Source organism: Manis javanica, chromosome Y (assembly GCF_040802235.1).
Source record: "Manis javanica isolate MJ-LG chromosome Y, MJ_LKY, whole genome shotgun sequence".
Lineage (NCBI taxonomy): Eukaryota > Metazoa > Chordata > Mammalia > Pholidota > Manidae > Manis > Manis javanica.
In genome coordinates, this window is record NC_133175.1 from 1,284,684 (window position 1) to 1,303,666 (window position 18,983).

Below are 18,983 nucleotides of genomic sequence, written 5' to 3' on the forward strand. Positions count from 1 at the left end.
CAGCCTCGGAAGCCTCTGAGCAAGGCTTCCTGGACCCTGGGCTTTTGCTAGGGCTTGAAACTTTCATCCTCCAGGGGAACCTAGGGAAGACTGCTGCTGGAAAGACTAGATCCCCTTGGTTCATGGGTTTCCCTCCTTTTCTCCCTCTGCCCCTAATACTCTTTACTTTTAAATTAAAGCTGTAAGTATGTTGACTACTTTTACCCCAGCATGATGGGAGGCTAAGAGAATGGATTCTAGAGGCAGACAAAGCCTGGGGTCTATCCTGTCTGTTACTTTCTGGCTGAGTGTCCTCAGTGAACTTCCTAATCTCTCTGAGACTTCCCCATGTTCTAGAACCGAGAGGGGACTGGTGGTCTCTGCCTAGTGGGGTGGCTATGGTAGTGAATGAGGTAGTATGGATGTGTTGGGCTGAGGGTCCGACACATTGGAAATACTCAGAAATATTAGCTCTTGTAATAATTATTTTAATAAAAATTAGGTACAATTTTAGGGGACAAAGGTAAAATGAGCATGTCTGTGGTTCATAGATATCTGAATTTCATAGTACTCAGTGTTTCTCCTTTTGGCATAAGGCATTAAAGAGTCGATATCAAGTACTTGGCTTATAGGCACAGGTCCAAGCCACTGGTCATTTCTTAGGTGTGGATAATTAAGAAAAGGGACAGTATGCTCCCCAATACACACACTGCACACACACACATTCCCTTCCTCTAATGTTAACATAGTAAATCAGTAATGGCTAGCATTTGTATACAGTGTGAGCTGTAGCTGGATGCTGCCAGCTGGGTCCAAACAGCAAGGCCTCCCAGAGATGGGGTTGAGGGCACCAAGGCCATTCATCCATGTAGGATAAGGGCCTTTCTGTGTCCTCGGCTGTCAGAGCACTTTCTAGGATTGTTATGAGGATGAACAGGTTATGCTATAAACCTTAGTGCTATGCTGGCACATGTTATCCACTATGCACAATATCCCTGCTACTGGAAACCCTTGGCTAATTACAACTGGTGTTTTCCAGAGACATGGGCTGCACAGATTCAACAGACTGTGGAAAGAGCATCTTTGGTGCTGGGTCATAGTCCTGACTTGTCCCCAAATCACCCATAGGATGTTGGGTCTGAAAACTTCATCAAATCTGTGCTTCCTCTAGATTCCCAGGATGTTCGCACTGGGGGAACCTGAGCACATTTCCTGCTGGTCTAACCATGCAAGCTCCAGAGGTAAAGCTATTAAAGTCCCATAGGCTGTGCATGCCAAACTTAGGCCTACAACACAGTGGAGCTGGTCACAATTTGCCCATTAAAACCTTTTGTCTGACTTTCCAGGGATTTTCTGTGCTACCATGCAGTATTTTAGCAAAGAACTGCAATATGTTACCCTGGATCAAAGCCAAGCCAAGTTCTTCAGGCTTTGGTTGGACCCCTACAGCAACAGAGACAACATTTCATTGCTGCAGGCTCCTGCAGAACGTGAGCGTGCCTGGACAGGAGTGAGCCCAGGGCAGGGAGCTCTGAGGGCCGCTCGTCGGTGGCTGGCATCAGGGCAGGCAGACATGATGACTGGTTCAGGTGTGACTCAAGGGAGCCCAAGAGAGTGCCCTGTGGATCTGGAGTGAAAGCCTTACCTTCTTCAGATAAGAGAAGCTACAAATTGAAATGTTTGAGTTTGAAATCAGGCTGCCCCTGGGGCATGGGTGTTTCACTCTAGCACCTGTTCCTGCCTTCCTCAGGAGGACACAGTGGGGCCAAGAGGATGAGGGGAGGGAATGGGCAAGAGAGGAGGAGATGGAGCAGTGGCAGTAATGGATACTGGCTGACCATTCCAGGGGACAGAAAGGCTGGGGGTTGGGAGACAAAGCACGTGGGAGTAACAGATGCAAAATTGCATTTGTATTAGTTTCTTATTGTTGCTCTAATGAATTAACCAAAACTTACTGTTGTAAAATAATGTATATAGTTTTAAGTTCTGCAGATCAGAACTATCTAAAATCTAAAAAAGCCTAAAATCAGGGTGTTGTCAGGGTTATGTTCTTTCTGGAGACTTAAGGGGAGAATTTATTCTCTTGCCTTTTCCTGCTTTTGAATGTCGCATGCACTGTGCTGTCCTTTCCATCCCCTTCCTCTTACTACTCCAAACTCTCACTTATTTCCTGTCTCCTGCTGCCACTGTAACCTCTTCTGTCACCAATGCATGACACTTGTGATTACATTTATGGCCCACTTTAATAATGCAGGTAAATCCCTCATCTGAATATCTTAACTTAATCACATCTGCAGACACTTTTACCATGTTAGATAATATAGTCGCAAGTGCCACAGAGGGATTAGGATATGCTTATATTTGTAGGGGGTGTTATTATTCAGCTCTCCACACTTAGCTTAATTAGAGACTAAAGAACTAATTTCCAAAAGTAAACTGGAAAATGTGTCAAGACAATGTTTCAAAGAGGAATGTCTAGAATGCCTAAACTGAAAAATTAAACAGTTTCACTATTAGGATTGCTGAGTAGCTCTATTAGATCCAACCATGCTGTAGGAAACAGTTACAAACTCAGTGAAAAAATATCAATAAATAATACAAAATAGTACCTGGGAGGCATAGGAGAATAAACAAAAGTGGGATTTGAAACTTGAAAGACGGGGCAGGGTGCAATGCCCATTTATGCATTTTTTAGTCTGAAGACAGAACAAATATATCTCTGCACAGAGTGGCTAATGCCCTTGTTAAGAATCTGCAGTGTTTCTGGCCAGAAGATTCTGAGGACAGAGTCCTTGGAAACCACACCCACCAGAAAGCAAGGGGATGGCACCGGAGAGGAGGTGTGTGTGTGAGTGTGTGTGTGTGTGTGTGCCAATTTCTCTCTGTAAACTTTGTTCAGGTCTGTGGTTGGCTCCTGACCTGCCAACCTAACACAAAGAACTGAAACTGGAGCTGTTGCTAACTCAGGAGTTTCAGACAGTATAGTCTGGAACCAAGCAAATGATGTACCTCATTTAAAATAAAATACATAAAATATCAATATCAACTCTTCAGGAGACTAAAACTGAACCTAGTCCCACACATAATATTCACAATATCCTGGGTAAACCCCAAATTACACAACACAATGGGAAAATGTGGCTCAATTTTTAAGAGAAAGGTCTATCAACCAAGATCAATCTTAAGATGATCTGTTGTCTGAATTATTAGGCAAGAATATTAAAGTAGCTGTTTTATGTGCACATAAAATACTCCCTGAAGTACATAAAAATACTCCCACAATGAATATAAAGACTTGTAATCTCAACAAAGAACTGAAACTATAAAAAAGATCCCAGTGGACTATGCTGATGGACAGTCTCTGTAATGGGGTATGTGATGGGGACTTAATAATGGGGGGAATCTAATAAACACAATGTTGCTTATGTAATTGCATATTAAGGATACCAGAACAAACAAACAAATGAATAAAATAATAACAAGAACCCAGTGGAAATTCTAGAACAGAAATTATACAGAGTTACGATCCACCTCTCAGTTATCAGTTGCAAAGTAAAATTAATATTTTATAACAGCAACAAAAGTAGGAAGGTTTCCCCCCATCACCTCCAACCCTTTTCTCCGAATTCCTGTCATGGAGTAAGCATTGAGGGTAGTCTGAGGGTGCAAGGAGAAAAATCTAACTAAGGAGTGATTGAGTCACTTTCCTTCCATAAAGGAGTTTAAAGTCTTAGCATTTTATGAACCCAAATAGACTCACCTAAGAGGAATGTAACAAATATAAACGTCTCTGTTATAAATGATTTATATATTCTAACTAGACTGAGAATACTGGAAAATAATCCTTTTTATGACAATACAGAAATTCTTTGATGGCCATAATTATTGACTACATCACCTCCCATTTAAGAACAGATCATTTCAAAAGGCTTATGCATTGCACTTAGAGCAACTCTCCTGTGATAAGAAACTATAGTCTTCAAACCACTTTTCATTCTTAATCCTAAACTCTTGTAGCTCTCTCAAAACCTATTCCCCTTTAAGCCCAATCTTTTAACTTCCTTTCCATTAAGAAATCATTTAGTTTGTAGGAAAATTATAAGGCTGTTGAGTAGTAAGTAGTTGGCAGAGGAAAGATGGGGTGAGGGGGGCAGATGCAGAAGATGAGTAAATGCCACAGGCATCTTAAAGGAAAGGAAAAGAGTTTCCTTCTGTATTCTCACTAGATTGAAATTCTTCCTTAAATTATCACCGACTTCCTGGGTCCACCCTAGCAAACCATATGAAGTGTGTTAAGATACTGTCTGCACATTGCATTTTATACATCCTGAAAACTACGTTGTGTTAAAGGATGAGAAGAAAACCATAGTGATGCTGAGATGTACATTGCGTTATTGTCCTCCACCATTTGCTATTCTGTTACAAGATCTCTTCCTGACTTCTCATTTTTATTGTGCATGGCACTTTAATTATATGTGATATCAGGCATCTTTCCTTAATGTTCTGACCTCAATGAACACTGTTTTGTTCCTTTGTTTTCAACTGAATTTCAATATATACCACGTGACTGTTTTTCCTTCCTTTGTTCAAAAATATTAACAGCCCTTCAGCACCTAGAAAGAAGAGCAGAGAAAACACATACCGATGTTGCAGTGAAAACGATGTTACTATACTTGTAAAGATGACATTCATTAATAACAGGAGCCCTTTCTAGTTCTGTCCACATTCTTCCTTGGCTGATACTTGCAGAAGCCCACAACACAACGGATCTTCATATGGCTTCTTAGATTTTTTCCCCGCAGTTCTCACACAAAAGAATAACTGTGCCTCGAGGCTAAAGGAACAACGACAGTTCTGTCTTACTGTTCTTTAAGAAGTGCACTCTTGTTTCTGCTGCGTACATTCACTGCCTTCCTGGTTCCCTCCCAGTTTCCTACTGGGTAAAGTGTTTGCTGCACTTTGTATGTATTGAAGTCGCAGACTGCAAATACCTTTGGCATTCTGTTTATCTTGTCAGAACAGGGGGGAAACACACAGTCTTTCGACAACTTTCTGATGAAACACATTAAGTCTGCGCTGCTTTTCAAATTAAAGCCTGCGGAGGTGAAAGGCCTGTGGCAAGTGACTTTGCTGAGGGTCTCCAAGACTGCCTCACAGTGAGAGGGTCACCAGAAGGAGTCCTGGGACTCAGCGTATAGCTGTTCACGGGGCGAAGATTCTTCATGGTGGCAGAGTTGGGACATACGGGGGAAGAATACCGAGGGAGAATCTGGGCAGGCTTTCCCTTCTCTCTCTTCCTCCTGAGGGGTCACTGCGAGCATGCTCGTCAACCAGCAGCAAAAATGGGCAACGTGTGTGCGATGTTTCTGCCCAAGGAAGCCCATTAGAGACAGCACCTGGGGTTCCTTCTGGGGGCTAGCCACGTAGGTGCCCTCTTCCAATCCTACACCAAAATCCCAGACTCAAGAAGGAAAGCAGGAGTTAAAGGCAAATCACACAATTTGCACAAACAGTTTAGACACACTGAGCCACCCGTATCAGTTATGGGAATGGTGTGCACCCTCCTGAAAACCAAGGTCCCAGATGCCAGCCACGGTCCAATCTTACAAGCAGACCATTTTTCAGAGAGCAGTATCTGGCATGCTCTTTTATGTCTTTTCTGCCCAGGGGCCAACCAAACTAGCCTTGTTAAATAGGAAGTTCTTGAAAATAGCAAGGTCCTAAAAGTAAACACTCCTCATACTGCAGGTTGCTAACATCAGCAAAGTTTTTCTGACAACAATTTATTTTCTGGCTACAAATATAGATATTTTGATATGATTCTTTCAATATGATTTCCTTTATGAAGGGAATATTAACTGAAAAGCCACGATTCAATTGATCCTACATTCATTCCTCTGTCGATGCACTCATTAACCAGCTGGTCAAGGTATTCAATTCACAGGATGTTAGAATTAATCTGAGTAAAAATACATTTCCTCTTTGAACTTACTGAGAACTAAAAGCCTAATAGGGCATTTGGCTACGGAAACTCTGGGCATGCTCAGAGGTTCGTTGAATAGCTGAGCTGAGGCTATTGCACTCTCTTTGGGGCCCTTCTCTGCATTTAATAAGGAGGACTTGGGCATACCTGGTAGTTTAACTCAATTCTTTTGTATACTCACTTTTCCTTGAACATTAAGAACTCCACTACTTATCTGTAAGTACAGCTATCTTTTTTCATTCTTTTACCTATAAAGGCCTGCTCATCACTACGTACATACTTCATATGTAGATACCATTTTTGTGGACTCATTCTGCTATAGGGTAGAAGACAAATGACCCTTTGGGGCACAACTATACCTAGACTTATCTCACTAGGATGTACTTTGTCTGCCCCTATGTAACACTTCTTGATTTATTCAGGTATATTCTGTATGGCCAAGTAAGGCCAGTTGGATAATCAAAACTGTCCCATTGCTCTTTGTGGGGCTGGCGCAGAGACTTTGCGTAGGGAGATATTTAGAGGCACGGATTCTGATGCCAGGGAGAATGGCATTTGAGTGCTTTCTTTGCCACTTACCATGACCTTGCGCAAGTCCCTCATCCTCTCCTCAAACCCCAAATGTGTAAAACGGGGGAATCAGTGCTCCTCCTTCTGAGCATTGAAAGGATTACCTGAGTACGTATAACTTAATAAACGAAGATATTTTAATGAGGAGGAAGAGGAGACCATGACGATGGATAAATCAGAGTTGACTTTAAATGCAAACAATGAATTGTACAGCTGGTATTAAACACAAACTTAAAAAGAATATAGTCCACACCTTCAGCCAGGTAAACTTGATTGTCTCTCTACAAAATGTGCTTCTTAGTCATAGTGAAGTTTTCTTGGTATCATTACTCTACAATTACATGAGGAACATTATGTTTACTAGGCTCCCCCCATCACGAATTTCCCCCCACACTCCCACTGCAGTCATTGTCCATCAGTGCAGCAAGATGTTGTAGAATCACTAATTGTCATCTCTGTGTTGTACAGCCTGCCCTGTGCCCCCTCCCACATTATACATGCTAATCGTAATGCCCCCTTTCTTTTTATCTCCCTAATCCCACCGTTCCCACTCATCCTCCCCAGTCTCTTTCCCTTTGGTAACTGTTAGTCCATTCTTGGGTTCTGTGATTCTGCTGCTGTTTTGTTCTTTAAGTTTTTCTTTGTTCTTATACTCTAGAGATGAGTGAAATCTTTTGATATTTGTCTTTCTCCACCTGGCTTATTCCACTGAGTATAATACTCTCTAGTTCCATCCATGTTGTTGCAAATGGTAGGATTTGTTTTCTTCTTATGGCTGAATAATATTCCATGAGGTATATGTACCACATTTTCTTTATCCATTCATCTACTGATGGGCACTTAGGTTGCTTCCATTTCTTGGGTATTGTAAATAGTGCTGTGATAAACATAGGGGTGCATATGTCTTTTTCAAACTGGGCTGCTGCATTGTTATGGTAAATTCCTAGGAGTGGAATTCCTGGGTCAAGTGGTATTTCTATTCTGAGCTTTTTGAGGAACCTCCATACTGCTTTCCACAATGGTTGAACTAGTTTACATTCCCACTAGCAGTATAGGAGGGTTCCCCTTTCTATGCTAATCCCTACATAAAAATAATGTCTTCCATAATACAGAGGTCAGATATATGAGTAAGACTTTCTGTGTCACTTGAGATTAAGTTGGTATCAGTTAAAATTGAGTATTATGACTCTGAGATATTTCCTTTAATTGTAATGGTAAACACAGGGAAATATATAAAGTATATAGTAAAAAATGAGAAGGGAATCAATATTGGCCAATAGAAAAAGTATCAGTGAAACACAAGAGAATGGCAAAAGGAAGAGAAAGACTAAGAAAGCTCCAAGACAGAAATGAAGAAAAAAACAACACAAATTATTATATATCTGTTAATTAAATATGTATCTGGAGTACATGACCTAATTGAAAGACTCACTAAGATGTTTAAATATTCCAACTATCTGCTCTCTAAAAGAAAATTTCTTTAACCTAAAGAAAAACCTAGGCTAAACTTAAAAGAAGAAGAGATCCCATGCAAATAGGAACCCATGAGAGTAGTGCTAGCCATATCTATATCAGACAAAATAGATTGTACACCAAAACCCATAATAAGGAATGAATGGTTAAAATAATACATTACAAATTTATCATTAACATGTGTATAATGAATATAGTACATAGTAAAAATAAATTGATTGCATACATAAAAATTGTATTCAAAAAGTCTGAATATTTTTCTATTGCAGCTTTTTTATGACTGGTGCCTTACTGTAATAGTAAATGTTTTCTATTATTACTTGATAAATTTCAAAGAGAAATGCCAATATAAAGACAAACATATATCTTAATTCTTAAATGTTAATAAGGCTTAAATATTACAGGTACATAAATCATTTTGCCATTTTCCTTTAAATGTTTAGATATATTTTTTATGTTTCTGAAAGTAAATTGTTGTACACATAGACAACATTACACCTATCGTAAGAGAGGATAGATAGCAAAGAGTATGAAATAACCTAGTGACTTTTAGATGATTAAGTACATTGTAGATAGTAGCATTTAAAGAAATATACACTCATAGAGTTCTATGTTTGAAGTGATAACATTAATGGAAATTTTAATTTTGCATTTATGTTTTTAATATATTGCTTTTACTAGGACACCAGTATTTATTCAATGGACAGGACCATGAGGTACTCACTGAAAGTGCAAAGAGTATCAAATGTTCAGGTCAAGGCCAGAGTTTTATTCAATCTACTTCAACTGGTTTGGGTTTTCCTTGTATCTTTCAATGCAGCTCCTGTCAATTAAGGAATCTTTTGTTTCTTCAGGTCTGTAGGCTATAAAATAAAGTAGTAGCAGTAGTAAAAATGAAATCATGCTATTTATTTACAAACCTCCCCTCAAACACAGCAAACAGCTTAACAGTTTTCTTAGAATTTTACAGGAAACAATAAATTTCTAAAATCTGATTACTATCAATAAAATTTAGAAATAAAGAAGAAAATTGCTAGAGTAAAACCTTAAAACATAATGATCAGAGTACAAATGCATTTTTTCTGTATTTTAGGAAATATTAATACTTCAAAATTCATTTAAATTACAGAGAAAAATCAATTTAGTTATTAACCACTCAACTGTTAAAGCACAGGGAACTAATACTTAGGCATTAGGAACTTGAGATAGAAACCAGAGACTAACCTTATTTGGAAGGAATATTGAGGAAATTAATCCATAATTCACAAAAATAAAATGAGACTTCTAGTCAATCTATGGGAAAGGAACTGGATGGGGGCAAAGAATAAATCTGTTAACTTTAAGAATAAAGCAAACAGCTTTTAAAGTTACAAAAAATAAAAGAGATAATAACATTCACAAGATTAATACAGCACTTCAGCACTTGAGCAATCATTTACCATGGTTACATTAGGGCAATTCACGATGTAATTGGCGCAATAGTTTTCCATGAGGAAACTGACATTTAAAAGAAAGGAAACCCTGCCAAGTGTAATTCATTATGTAATTGCCATTATACTTTTCCATGAGGAAACTGAGACTTGAAAAGTAAAGAAACCCTGCCCAGTGTAACAAAAAGACATGAGATTAATGGGATTGGAATCACAGTTGAATCCCTACAGTTGAATGAGCCAGAAACTTTACTCTAGAAATCCGTGTGTTCTTTAACAATTATATTTTACTTATTTAGAATATACAAAAGCATAAATTACTTTTCAGTTTATTAAAGACAAAGACAAACCAGATGGAAATTCTAATTACAACAGGAAAAAAAAAACATCAAGAACCTAAACTACAGTAATCAAACAAAATAACACTCTTTATTTTTAAAGAGTTTGTACTGTTGTAAGTGAAATTAAGAAAGAACATGCAAGAGAATAGTTACATTATCTGGCAGACACTACATGTAATGACTAAATACATTAGACTGAAAAGGGGATGTGAAAATGAGACCAAAGCAAAGTGACAGGTAATTGTGTATTATTAAATTACAAGCTTTACACATAAAGGCAACTAACTATATCCACTAGATAAGTAAAAAATAAAAGTACAACAAATTATGAAGGCACACACTAATATTTAAAATTGCATACAAAAATTTGTTTTCTTTCCTTTTTAGTTTCAAAGTTAGGATATTCATTGCCTTCATTTATAAAACTGACAAACTAGCAATGTAATTATAGTAAAGACTAAGATGAAGAGATACTGATGCTGAAAATTGGAAGGACACAGTGGCTAGGAATCCAATGTGATAACCTCTCCAGATACACACAGAAGAGCTAAAATGTTTTGAATACAGAATCACCAAGACCCAGTTGAAGAAGAGAATATGACACTGAGAAGGAAGAAGGGGTAGAGCTGTGACAGATCAGATTCCAAGCCTTTCCCCGACCACAAAAGGGATGAAAAAGAATGGAGTGAGGAGCTGATAAGAGCTCAAGATACAGCAAAGTAGGCTCTGCTGATCTGTTCTGAGAAGACCAGACCCCACCACACTGAGCTTTGAAAATTAACAGGGCTGGAACCAGAGTTGAGGCACCCATGGATGCTAAGACTCCTGTCTCCTGTCACCGATGAGGCCTGCTGCAGCGGTATAACCGAGACACAACACAGAGGCAGCAGTTTGAAAAATCTACTGCTGGTGAAAAGTGTTCTGGAGGCACAGGAGCACTGATGGCATAAACGCAGGCTTTTCCAGCCCTCCTGCAGCCCAAGTAGGCCAATGCCTGCAGCAGCCAGTTCAGAAATGCTCCCTGCTGGCTCAGCCCATGCATTCCATGGAAAACATGTTCACCCAACATCCTCAGTCCAGTAGTAGTTATATTTTGCAGGAATCCAAGTAAAGGGCAGCCCCACACATAGTGGACTGCAAAAAAAATGCCAGCTATCTCACAGCGGAGGAGCAGTGGAGAATCACCACTGCTGGAATGCAGAGAAAAGGTGGGTCCTGCCCACAGCCCACCAACAGCAATTGTGGTGCAGCTACAACTAGGAAAGTGGCTCTTGTGTGCAGGGAATTTTGCACTTCTGGTTGCTGCATGACACACATGACATAAAGCCTCTACTGGGAAGGCATGGCTGCATAGTAGATCTATCTAATATAAGGGAGGAAACACAGAGAGCCAAGTAAAATGAAAAGAGTGAGGGATATGTTCCCAACAGAAGAACAAGACCAACAAGTGAAAAATGAAACAGAAATAAGGAATCCTCATGATAAAGGACCCAGAGCAATAATCAAAAAATGTGTTCACTGACTTGAAAGCAAGAACTCAGTATCTCAGCAATAACTTCAACGAGAGAGAAAACATAAAAAGGAGACATAGCATAGCAGAATACAATAACCACACAAAAATACAATATAGGGAATTAACAGAAGGCTAGAGGAGACAGGGGAACATAACAGTCAGCTAGAAGAGAGGGTACCGGGAAGCAACCAAGTTGAGGCACAGAGAGAATAAATAATTCAAAAAGTGTGATCATAGTATGAGAACAGTGCAACATCTCCAAATGAAATGATATTCACATAATAGGGATTCCAGAAGAAGACAGAGGCAAAGGGATAGAAGGTTTATTTGCAGAAAAAACTGGCAAATGATTTCCTATTTCCCAACCTGGAGAAGGAAACAGACATTCAGGTCCTGGAAGCCCAGAGAGCCCCTAACAAGAAGGACACAAGGAGATCCACACCAAGACACAAAGTAATTAAAATGGCAAAGATCAAAGACAGAATCTTCAAACCAGCAAGAGAGGGGCAGACAGTTACCTGCAAGGCAAACAGTCACCAAAGGCCATCAGTTTTTCCAGAGAAACATTACAGAGAACAAAGGAGTGACATGAAATATCCACAGTTCTGAAAGGGAAAGATTCTACCACCAAGAACTCTCTACCCAGCAAGGTTTTCATTCAGCATCGGAGGAGACACTGAAAGCTTTCCTGATGAACAGAGGTTACAGGAATTCACCACCACCAAACCAGCCTCACAATATGTTTCAGGACTTGTTCAGATGGAAATGCTTTTAGGTTTAAATGGTTTTCATTCGTGAAAGCAAACATACAGGAAAGGTAGGGCAGCAATCACTTGTAAAGCGATTATGGTGTTCAGAAGGGAATAGTAGTAAAATCGCCCATACACAAAATCAGCCAGGGATACACAAAAGATGTAGATTATGACATCATACATACAGTGTGGAGGAGAATGGAGAGAAAGTGTCTACATGTAGACACATGCAGAATAAGGAGAAATGAATCAAAGCATAACACTAAAGCCAATCACCAAATCACAAGAAAGGAACTACAAGAACCATGAGAAAACTAACAAAATGGCAAGAACGATATAGTTATTAGTAATTACTTTAAATGTAAATGGAATAAATGCACCAAAAAAAAAGATACAGGGTGGTAGAATGGATAAGAAAGCAAGATCTATTTGTTTCATAGAAAAGACTCACTTCAATCCAAGACATACACAGACTAAAGGTGAATGGATAGAAAAATATATCTCACTCAAATGGAAGAGACAAGAAGGCAGGAGTAGCAGTACTTACATCAGGCAAAACAGACTTTGCCACAAAACAGTCACCAAAGTAGGTTATTACATAATGGAGGAAGAGATCAGTGCAGAAAGAGCATATAACAATTATAAATATCTCAACATAGGAGGATCTAAGTATATAAAGCATATACTTAACGGGACTACAGGGAGAACCTGACAGCAACACAATGAAGTAGGGAACTTTTAACACTTCATAACACCACTGCATAGAACATCCAGACATAAAATCAGTAAGGGAAGAGTGGCACTGAACAACACATCAGACCTGTAGGACTTGACAGTTATATACATATCATTCCACCAAAAGTACCAGAATGCACATTCTTCTCAAGGGAACACAGAATCATTTCCAGCATAGATCACATGTAGGGATGAAAAACAAGTCTTAACAAATATATGATTAACATTCTATCGAGCATCATTTCAGACCACAATGCTATGAAACAAATAGTCCATTACATGAAAAACAAATGGTGAATAAAACTCAAACAAATGGAGGATAAATAACATGCATCTGAACATTCAGTGGATCAGTGGGGAGATCAAAGAGGAAAACACAGTATACAAGGGAACCAATTAAAACAGAAACACAACAATTCAAAATACTCAGATGCCAGAAAAAGTTGTGAGAGAAAATACAGGGCTGCCTCAAGAAATGAGAAAAATCTCAAGCATGCAATCTCGCAGAAGAATAAACAAAGACCAAAGCTGGTATAAAGAGGGACATAATAACTATCAGAGGAGAAATAGAAAATATACAGAAGGAAGCAATAGAAAAATAATCAAAGAGCTGGTTGTCTGAGAAAATAAGAGACTGAGCCTTAGCCAGATTTCTCCAGGAAAAAAAAGAGAGTACATAAATAAACAAAAACAAAAAAAAAGAAATAGTCACAATGGACACTGCAGAAACACAAAGATTAGAGAATTCTATTAAAAATACATGCCAAGAAGTTGGAGAATCTATAAGAAATGGGCAAATTCCCAGAATAACACTCCCATCCCATGTGGACCCATCAGGAAACAAAATCTCAATGGACTATTTAGCAGTAATAAAACTAAACGATAATCAAAAAATGCCCAAGAAACAAAGGGACAGGACAAGACAGCTTCACAGCTGAAAGTTACCAAACATTTAAAAGAGAGCTAAGACCATCCCTAAAGAATTCAAAAATGAATAAGAGGAGGGAACACTTCCAAATTCATTCTATGGAAACAGCATCACTCTTTAACACCAAAACCAGAGAAATACACTACAAGAAAGAAACGTGTAGACCAATATCGCTAATGAATGTAGATGCATGGTCCTCAACAAAACATTGGTGAAACAGGTTAAAAAATACAGCAAAAAGATCATCCATTCAACCAAATGGGTTTACTTCAGAACTACAAGGATGGTACAATATCTGTAAATCAACATCACCGAACACATTAACAAAAAATATAAAAACCACACAATTGTCTAAACAGATGCTAAAAAGCATTTGACAAAGTGCAGCATTGACAAAAATTCTCAACAAAACGGGTACAGAGGGTACACACCTCACCGTTATGAAGGCCATATAGGACACACCTTTAGTTACTATCATACTCAATGGAAAAAGTTGGAAGCTTTCCAAGATATGGAAAAAGACAATGATGTCCACTCTCACATCTTTCTCACTATTCTACATAATACTGGAAGTTCCAGTCATGGCACAGACATAACTAAGGATAAAAGCATCCAAGTTGGTGAGGAGGAAATTAAACTGTCAGAAAGTCAGTTGGTGCAGCCAGTGTGAAAAGCAGTATGGGGGTTACTCAAAAAAATCTAACAAGAATTCCATATGGCCCATTAAATCCACTCCTAGGAATTTATCCAAACAAAATAATATTCCTGATTCAAAAAGACATGTGCACTCCTTTATTTATCACTGCATTACTTAAAATAGCCATTTATGGAAGGAACCATAGATGAATAGATGAGCAAGATGTGGTACATATATGTGATGGAATATTATTAAGCAGTAGAGAGAGAGAGAGAGAGAGAGAGAGAGAGAGAGAGAGAGAGAGAGAGAGAGAGAGAGAGAGAGAAATATTGCCTTTTGCAACAAAAGGGCATTATGAGAAGTGAAATAAGCCAGGTTGAGAAAGACAAATACGATATGACTTCACTTATTTTGGAATATAAAAATAAACTAAAATAAAATGAAAGGGTTGTGCAGGTGTTTAAGGTGGAGGGTGAGCAGGATAAAAGGGCTGAAAAATCCCAATTGTAATTTAAATTGGTCACAGGGAATTTAAATAATTCAACAATCACAGTCACTGACTTTAATACCCTATGGACCTGTGTATATATAAATATATAAGTATGTGTGTGTGCATATATATGACATATGATATATAGAACACATGGAATACACATATGTATGATACATAGGAGGACATATGAAAGCAGGGGGAATATAGTCAGTGATTCTGTAACATCTTCCTATGTTGAGAAACCATAACTGCACCTTAGGTGGTGAGGTCTTAATAACATGAGGATCTACTGACCCACTCACTGTGTTGCATATTTGAAAAAAATATGAGACTGTATGTCAACAATTGTTCAATAACAATACACTCTGTGGACTAACACAGGAACAGACCAAAGGCCAATGAACAGACTAGAGAGCCCAGATACAAATACAAACGCATGCATATGTGGTCAATTAATATATGATAAAGTAGCCATGGTTATACAATGGGGAAATCATGGCCTCTTCACCAACTCGTGTTGACAAAACTGGACAGCTACATGGAAGAGAATGAAACTGGATTATTATCCAAGGCCATATGAAAAGGGAAACTCAAAATGGATTAAAGACCTGAAACCATAAAAAGCTTAGAAGATAGGCAAAAGTCTCTTGAATATAAACATGAGCAACATTTTCCTGAATGCATCTCTTCAGACAAGGAAACAAAATAAAAAATGAAGAAATGGGACTACATCATGCTTAAAAGCTTCTGTAGAACAAAAGACACCATCAGAAGAACAAAAATGCATCTTACAGTATCTTACAAACGAGAGAAACATATTTTTGTAAATGACATATCTTACTAGGGGTTAACATACAAAATATATAGGAACTCACTAGCCTCAACATCTAAAAAGAAAATAACGTGATTAAAACATGGGCAGATAACATGAAGAGACACTTCTCCAAAGAAGAAACTCAGATGGCCAACAGGCACATGGAAAGATGCTCCACATCACTAATTCTCATGAAACGCAAATTAAAACCACAATGAGATATCACCTCAAACCAGTTAGGTTGGCCAGAATTGAAAAGACTAGGAACAACTGGTAGTGAGATGCAGAGAAAGGGGGAGCCTCCTACACTGCTGTTCGTGACATGAACTAGTTCAACCATTGTGGAGAGTAGTATGGAGGTTCCTCAAAAAACTTAAAATAGGAATACCATTTGACCCATAAATTCCATTTTTGGGAATTTACCCTCATAAAGCAGGATACCAGTTTCAGAAAGGCATGTTCACCCCTACATTTATCACAGCACTATATACAATAACCAAGAAATGGAAGCAACCTAAGTGCCCATCAGCAGTTGAATGGATAAAGAAGATGATTATATATATATATATATATATTATACACACACACACACACACACACACACACACACACACACACACACACACACACACACACACACAAACACACCACAGTGGAGTATTATTCAGACATAAGAAGAAAACAGATCCTACCATTTGCAATAACATGCATAGAACTAGAGGTATTAGGCTCAGTGAAAAAATCCAGGTGGAGAAAGAAAAGTACCAGTAATTTCACTCATCTGTGGAGCATAAGAACAAACCAAAGCCTGCAGGAACAAAACAGCAGCATGCTCACAGAACCTCAGAATGCTCTATCAGTTACCAAAGAGAATGGGACTGGAGGGGTGCTTGGGAAGGGAGGGAGTACAGGAACAAGGGGCATTACAATTGGCACACATAACACAAGGGGGGCACAGAGAAGACAAGTGGAGATTCTATTAGCATCTTATTATAATGATGGACATTGGCTGTAATGGGGTATGTGGTGGGGACTTGACAACAGGGTGATCTAGTAACCAAACTCTTGCTCATGTGTTTGTGTATTAATCATATCAAAATAAACATATTAATATACAAAGTAAATTAAATCTGTAGTTGACTTTTTAATAAAACTACCATAAAACTGTAAAATAACTGATATTAGTTCTGAAATCAGTTCAGAAATTGGTAATTCAACAGTCACAGCCACTGACTTTAATACCGCATGGACCTGTGTATATACAAATATATGTTTGTGTGTGTGCATATATATGACATATGATATAAAGAACACATGGAACACACATATGTATGATACATAGGAGGACATATGAAGGATATAAAAGAAATAGAACACCCCGACAAAAAAATAAGTAAATAAATAAAACACTTGAGCAACTCTAATTAACAAGATCATAAAGAACATTCCACCACCAACAGTAAAATACACATACTTGTCAAGCACACAAGGAACATTTCACAGGATAGACTGTTTCAGACTTGTTAGTCAGCAAGTACTAAAGTATTGAAATCATACAAAGTGTATGATTTTTCTGATTAATTTTCTCTGATTTCAATGGTGTTAAAATGGAATAAGGGAAATTCACAAATGTATGGAAATGAAACAAAACAATTCGAAGTAACTGTGTTAAAGAAAAAGTCACAAGGGAAACTCAAAATACTTGAATGTGAAAGAAAATGAAGATACATCATAGCAAAATTTAAGGAATGCAGCTAACATGCTATTTACAGGAAAGTTGATACTTGTGAATATAGTTTAAAAAAGGTCTAAAAACAGAAACCCAACCCTGCTTCTGAAGACACAGTGAAAAGATCAACATGAACCTAAACCATGTGGTGAATGTAACATTTAGCATGGAATTCAAGGCAAAGACAAACGAGAGAAACAAATTCGAAAACATCAACTGGCCAAAATTTGTTTCTTGGAAAGGATTAAGAAAATCAACAAACCTTCAGCAAAAGTGACCAAGAATATAAGTGAAGCTTTCTCAGTGTCATCCCGAAAAGCATGTATACACATACATAAAATGCAAACAAGTACAGCTTATTACACATAAACACATCAGGCCACAACTATCAGACCTTAATATCAGGCAATGTCTACCCAGGGTATTGAATAATAGGCTCTATGAATCACAGAGTTACTAATCGTTATCTACATTCCAAATACATCCTGTTTTGTGTGAAGTTCCTTTCCTCTATTGCATAGATAGATCTTCCTTTTTTCTTTGGGTAATTTATTCTCAAAAGATTCTATGTAAATCTAAAATGCACAGAAACTCAGTTAAAATGTAGCTTTAGATTATTAGATTGACAATTCACTTTGATTTAGTAAAAGTTAAGAAATTACTCACTTCCAAATCAGAAAGCATATTTAAAAGTCTTTGAATCAAACATCGATCAACCACCTTGCCATTTCTTTCTTTCTCAATCAAAAGAAGAGTCTCATACATAGTCTTGATCTGAATGTTCTGATCACAAAGTATGTGTGATTCAAATAATTCAAGCCCCATGTCCCGATAACAAAAGAAACTGTCTATATCAGACGTAATTTATAACTGTAAATTATAGATTGTGTTTAGGTATTGGTTGTGCTTTTAAGTAAATGCATAATCCACACTCAAAACAACATATAATTTCATATAAACTGAACTCATCTGTCCACAATTGGCTAAAGTTTTCTTGGTTTCTGGGTTGTCTAAAATAAATCTAAATAATATCTCAGAGTTAAGTAAAGTTCACTGAATGCATATACAGTTCCAAAAAATAAAGCAGTATTTAGAATAGCTTTAAGGCTTTTAAACCTGCCTTATTTTAGGTTCCAAAGATTTTTTCAATTTAGCATAAAATATATGAAATGTAATTTTCTTAAAATGCTCCTAGAAGTAGTATGCTTCATCAAAAATATAGTTTATTAATATTAGGTGAGGGGATACCATGTGGTAAAATATAATTTTAAATATTTAAAAATTTTATGATATGAAGTACAGATCTTGTTTATCTTCTTTTAGTTATGACAGATAAAACAGGTGATCATAAGTTGATTGTAACAATTCTTTTAAAGAAATCACTGTCATCCTTACCAAACAGAAAGTAAGTCTGGGTTCTGAAAAACGTTAAGTTCTATCTAGGAACAGAAAAATGTTTCTAATCGTGATCTGTCAAAAATAAAACAAAGATAAAGCATTTACAAACAAAATATTTTTTGATTAAAATACTGACCACCTTATGAAACCTTATTCTTAAGAAAAGCACATTACTTTTGCAGTTTTTATATATTCTTATCAGTTGCCA

The 18,983-nt window shown here is 37.7% G+C and overlaps 1 long non-coding RNA gene across 1 annotated transcript in view; it reads right to left on the reverse strand.

The window, feature by feature from the left end:
* Positions 1–8,790: 8,790 nt before the first annotated feature.
* Positions 8,791–18,983, reverse strand: part of LOC140847570 (uncharacterized) — a 28,382-nt gene continuing 18,189 nt past the window's right edge. The window contains exons 2-3 of the long non-coding RNA XR_012127627.1: positions 9,230–9,312; positions 8,791–8,868 (exon numbers count right to left, since the gene is read on the reverse strand). This is a non-coding gene — a long non-coding RNA (uncharacterized lncRNA). The remainder of the gene's footprint in view (positions 8,869–9,229; positions 9,313–18,983) is intronic.